A 6,621-nucleotide genomic window follows, 5' to 3' on the forward strand; every position below is an offset into this window, starting at 1 on the left:
GCAAGGACTTCAGTGAGCAGAGCAGTGTTCAATGAGCTTTTACTTACAAACAAGAACTACCCCGTAGGAAAAACAGACCAGCAACAGGACTGGCGAGGCAGGACAAGGTTTAGCAGGGTTGAACACAAACATACATTTGATGACGAACTGGCACAGGACAGAAAACATTGGGGCTGTGTCTGAAATCGCCCCCCTATACCCTTAAAAAGGGGACCATTCGAGGGAACAGTCATTTGTAGTGGTGTCTGAAACCATAGTGGATGTTATCAAGTGCACTCATTCAATCCCATAATTGGGGGTGATTTAGAACACAGTATGGGAGAATAAATAGTAATGCAAACAAGGAGGGTAATGAGGGAGGACAGGTGCGGCAAATGAACCAATAACCATGTGACGAGAGGGGTGGGATTAGACCAGCTGTCAGGGGAACCTACTGAAGGCTTGTTTGAGATGAACTACACTAGCCTGCCACCGGCTGGAGAGAGCAACCGCTTGCAGTCGGGGCGGAATTAAAAGCGGAGCTGTCAAGTCGGACACTTTCATACTCTATTACAGATGAAGTGAATTAAATGCAATATTTCTCAAATACATAAGACGTTTCAGAAACGTTTTCATGAGCAACAGAAACACTTTTTATATACTGCTTAATACAGCGCCATCTGTTCATGAATAAAAGGTCAACCTTAACATATACTATTTAGATACCAATAAAGTGGGGGTATCTTATCAGTGTTTTATCAGTATTCTAACAGTGCGACTACACTGAAATGCTTTTACTGATATAAAAACACAGATTTGTGAGCATTATTGGAACTGAATTATTAGAATAAACACGCAACACACGTCGTGCTTGTCATCACAAAATCTGACCAATGAGAATAAAGTGTGTCGTCATCAAGGCTCTCGCAACCGATTTTGAGCAACTGCAGCGCCTGACCTCAGCGGCTGGTCTCGTTTTGCTCTTGCGGTACTTTGATCGGCACTGCAGCCGCCCTACGATCACATGTGCCATCAAAGTCGGACAAAGTTTCTAACTAGACTGCCTTTTTCCTTCTGTTAAAGTTAACATTTTCAAAAACAATCACAATCCTGGACAGTGAGTGACATTAAATATTCAGATAAAATCACATTTTCTCCAGTCATTGTTAAAAAACAAGCTAACAAATCTTGCTAGCTAGCACCTACGCTCCGCCCATTAAAAACGTCACAATGTTTACTAACTGAAAAAGGGTCTATCAAATCAATTTAAGTGCAGTTCAAAAGCAGAGGATGTTATTGGACAAGAGGAACGTGCAGAATGGATTTCCAGCACAGACTTTGCAAGCACAAGACGATTCAGAGCGATTCAGTATGGTTTGTTTTTGTGATTTTCTTATACATTTTAGATATGATCTATTATTTATTCATGATATCTGTTGGGACAAATATGTTAATACGAACAGTAATCGATCACAAAACCATAGTAAATTTTCCTATTGGCAGTTAACAGCCTTACAAAAGCCAGAGCTTACAGAAGCTATTGTAAACAGCACTAATCAGCACAAATGTTAGCTAACAGGCTAACGGAGCCATTTGCTTACATCGTAACAACAAACAAAAAACGTACAATTGGAACTCTTAATAAAACACAACAACAAATAATAAGACATACTAAGTTGTGGTCCATAAACGACAGATTGTCCTGACAAAGTGCAAATCTTTCAGAAGCTTGTGTGTGTATAGCCAGCATTCAGGCAGTGTTGCCAACTTCTTTCAATGGAAAGTAGCTAAAGCCAGCTTGAAAAGTCGCTAAATGTCGCTAGATACTAATTAGCATATTCATGACGTCGTTGCGTCGTATTGCCTTTTACATTTGTTTGCCTCTCTGTGCTCATACTGTATTTTAATACATCCAAATTCTCAATAAAACTGTTTTCATTTATATATTTTACTGTTTCTGTTGTCAGACAACGGGATGAATATGAAATAGTGACTAGAGGTTTTTTTAGTCCCGCTATATATTCACTCTTTGTTCAGAAATAGCCTACTAGCTATTTTTATTTGTCTTGTCAAAATACTAAAATTCCTTTGACATTTTTCTGTTGACACAGCCTATAACTTTAAATGACAGATGTGGTATTTATTTATTTTTCTCTGCGACACTTATACTAAGAAAAATATAAACAAAACCGAGTTGAATGTCCTTCAAGGACAGCGTCTCCACACTTTGCTCCATCCTTATTCTGCTCCGTCACTCATCGACAACCTGCCTGTTCTGTCTGAGGGCCGTATATTTACCACAGGTAGGCTACAGCCTGTTCTCAGCATTATGCACATGCTGTGCACAGACCCCACAAATAAAACACGTGACGTTTAAAGCGTGCGTGCAGTGCGTGCATAACAGTCCTGAGCGTAAGCTGTACTGGTGGTCAATAAGAATAAAGCACAGATATGTTGTTCTGAATGGACGTCGAGAACGGGATATTATTAGCCGCCCGCTCCCGTTCAAATTACACCAAAGTTACCGACCGCTTCCGCGGCGCAAAAAATCTGGTGGGAATGCAGACCTCTAATAGTGACTGAAATGCGGCCCTTTAAGACTACCAGCTCTCCCTTTCAAGATGTTAATCTGCACAAAATTGAGTCATTGTCTGATAAAATCAAATACACATAAGATAAGACATGAAAAAGGTAGATAAATACTAATAAATACTGTAGGCTACTTTAGTTTTTAATACAGTAAACTGTAGTGTATTGTAGTATAATATACCCTATAGTTGTAGAAAACTTAGATCAGTATTGGATGAAGTACTTTGTTTATAATTCTATAGTTGTTATATTACCACAGCAACTATAGAATTACCACAACAAATTAATTGAAGTACTTTACTATAGTAAGGTTCAAAAACACTATAGTATTTACTATAAATTACTACAGTATTTTTTCATGTGGGCTGTGCTGTGATTTCGGCTATATTTGCATGTAAGATGACTAAGGTTTGTCCATTAGACAAAAAACATTTTACATTTACATCCCACCCTGAATATAAGCCAGGGCGGGATCAGCCAGCGGCGGCTTCCCACATGCGCGAGGACAGGGCCGCTAGTGAGTGCTTTGGGACGGGGGTGGGGCCCACGGCAGCAAACTTATAACACCACATGTTATAAGTCTCCAATAACACCAGAAAAAGTCGCTAAATTTGTCACTAGTCGCTTTTTTGAAAATGTGTCGCTAGAAGGGTCTGAAAACTCGCTAAAAATAGCGCCAAAGTCGCTAAGTTGGCAACACTGCATTCAGGTCCTGGAAGCTGTGTAGTGCACAATGAAATATCTGGGTTGTAATGTTCAGGTCCAGCGAAACTGATAAATATACATTTTAAGAATTCTAAGTTTGTCTGTTAAAGAGACGCTGGCTTTCCCAAGGCATAGCAATAACACTTGTTGCCTTCCCAAGTGCAGCTCAACCGAGATTGAGGTCTCTGCAGAGCAAGTTGGCGTTTCTGATGCTGTGGGTGTTTTCAAACGATACAGTGAAAATGATCCCCCTTACCTAACCCCACTCCTAAACCTACCCGTCACTATGTCAGCCAATCAGGTAACATGTTCGAAAATAACTCCCATTACTTTTCTGCAGAGACCTATACTTGGCTCAACCAGACCTCGTCCCATTGCTCTAACAGCAACATTACAGACCAACTAAAGTTGAAAAATTGAAAAAGCATAATATGACCTGTTTAAATTTTACTGTCTAAGCTGACATGCAAACATTAGAGAGTAGCATAAAATGATCATATCGTGACATTCATATCTGTTCTATTACGTATCACTTTCTATACGTTTTCGCCGATAGGAATATGATCCAAAAAAATACAATTAATAGTAAAAACAACACCGTGACATATGTATATACCCAGCAAGCAATTTTGCATTTAGCCCAGCCCAGACATCTATGCTAAAACAAGGCTGAGTTTGGGCTGTCAGTGAAAATTTAATAGACGTAAACCATAGTCCAAGAATGGACTAGTCATCAATTAGACCGCTATTGAACGACTACATATACACATCTAATAGACAACAAAACAATACCTTTACGTTTTTAAATTTTTTTTAATTAAGTTCTCATAAATGGCAATCCATTCGAATTAAATATAAAGCTTTTATTAGGGTTGCAAAGGGGTGGAAAATTTCCTCAAACTTTCCAAAAAATCCTGGAAAGTTTCCAAAATTTGTATTATATTTCCTAAATTTACTGGAAATGTTCCACCTTTTTGCAACCCTAGCTTTTATTAATAAAAAACAAAATGTTTAACAATACTGAAAACTTGAAACAATGCTGTATAATACAAAATGAGAAATATATAAGAAATAATGACAAAATTGTGACAAGGACAAATTATAAATACAATGAAATTAAATAAAGATTTTGAAAAAAGGAAAATTTAACTACATAAAGAATGACAACCAATATTTTTACATTACTTCAGAGATGTAAAAATAATAAATGTAATACAGCTCACGAGACAACAAACTATCAAGAGTGAAGTGATTAACTGTTATTTTTATTTTGACATCATCATGTTTTACTTTAATTACATTAATTTTGACGGGGTGTCATCCTCTTTTGCTTGGATGCAAACTAGGGATGGACAATATTGAGATTTTAAGATATATATTTTCTAAAGCAATATATACTGAGACTATATTATTTATATCAAAACAGCCTGACGTCACAAGAAAATAAATAATTCTTTTTTTTACTGGTTGAATAAATAAATAAAATATTATATATCACCTTTAAGCCTAAACACAGAGATAAGCTCTCTGGGCAATGTTTGCAGGCAATCACGCGCACGCACAAGCACGCACATACCTGTAATGACCGAGAACAGAGCGGTCTTTTCAAATGCTGCCTTCTGCAGCGAACCACCTCCCTTGATGATAAATTTGGACATAAGAGAATTTCGCAAAACCCTAAAATATATTACAAATAAAATGGTTAACAATTGCGGACAAATACTGACATTACAAAATAAGTAAAGAAATTGTGTTGTGACCACATGAAAGACTTATTGAGTATGGACACCACAATGCTTGATTAATGTTGCACTTTCTGTAGGCTTCATCTGTCCAGCATCCTTCAGGTACGGTCTTTGATGTTTCTTATTGACAGTATTTAAACTATCAAAAATCCATTAATCATTTAAAATCTGTAACTTGTTGTTATAAGAAAAACATCTGAAGCAATTTAGAGAAAGAGGAGAAAGTTTGCTAAAATGTCTTCCTTCCACCAGTTGGTGGCGCTACAACCGTTACCCACACTAGCCACATCAATGCTTAACATGTGTCCAATTTGAAGTAAATCACATGATGCACACAGAAGATATAGGCCACTTCCTGCTTCATTTATTTGATGCTTCTTTATCGCATCACCTTGGCAACACCGTTCGATATATCAAAAAAATCCTCTGTAATTTAACATCTTCAATATCTTGGCATGATTGTACCGAAGTTTGGTGCCATTTACATGAATCCCCTAGGAGGGTTGTTTTGAAAACCACAGCATGCCATTTTCAAACGATCAAAAATGGCTGACTTCCTGTTGGGTGGAGCTAAAAAAGTTCATAGGGAATTTGTTTGTAATGATGATGGCAATGTCCCAATGAAATTTTGTGAAGATCGGACAAAGTCTGTGGCAACCACAAACCACACGGTGTGCAAACTAATGACAATACAAAGAAGGCCAACACACAAAATTATACATTCAGTATCCAGAATACACAAATCTGGTGCAGGGGAGAAGTGAAGCTCCTCAAGCAGTGTTTACTCTGCTCTTTTGTAGCAGCACACTCCTTACAAGCATCAGATGTGGCTAATTAACAACAAGGCAAGCGAGAGAGAGAGAGAGCACAAAAGCAAAAATAATACTCATACAGAGTTAAATACATACCCAAACACGTTTATACAAATACATCCTCAAGACATAACAGCACCAACAGTGGAGTGAACAATCTTATTTGTTCTTTGTGATTATTGACAATATGATAATTACTATTATCAATGAAAAAACAGTTAATAATTTCTATTCAATGCTAAATGTCATTGATATTGTACGATAATCCGATAACCAAACCCAAATGTTGTCTACTCACACAATCAAATTCAAAACCACCCAACTGGGTGGGACACACTGAGCATTTAAGGGGCATGTCCTGCTATCCACTGGACTGGATGGTGGAGATTTGCGGCTGGTTGGAATAATTGGAAACACTTGGCACACAGTCTATGTATTTGCAGTGAAATCTGAGAGCGCAAAAACTTTCTGGTCTGTATTCAGTCATAGTGAAAGTTTTTTTTGTCAATTAAGTAAGGGATAATCAACGGCTAGCTGTGCATTAAACGATTTGAATGCACGACGTGGAGGCGAAGAACCACTCGATGCGCAGTGAAGCATGAGAAAATACAAATAGATTACAAAATATATTAGCTACATCAGGCTTGCAACACTGTATTCACGGCTGGTAGTAGTCTGAACAGAGGCATAAAATTCTCACAATGTCTCATTAGGGCCTTTCGCACCGCGGGAACCTTTTCATAGTACCAGAACTAATTGTGGAACTACCCACTTTTTGGCGTGTTCGCACC

This window comes from Sinocyclocheilus grahami, unplaced genomic scaffold (assembly GCF_001515645.1).
Source record: "Sinocyclocheilus grahami isolate Dianchi unplaced genomic scaffold, SAMN03320097.WGS_v1.1 scaffold2015.1, whole genome shotgun sequence".
Taxonomy (NCBI): Eukaryota; Metazoa; Chordata; class Actinopteri; order Cypriniformes; family Cyprinidae; genus Sinocyclocheilus; species Sinocyclocheilus grahami.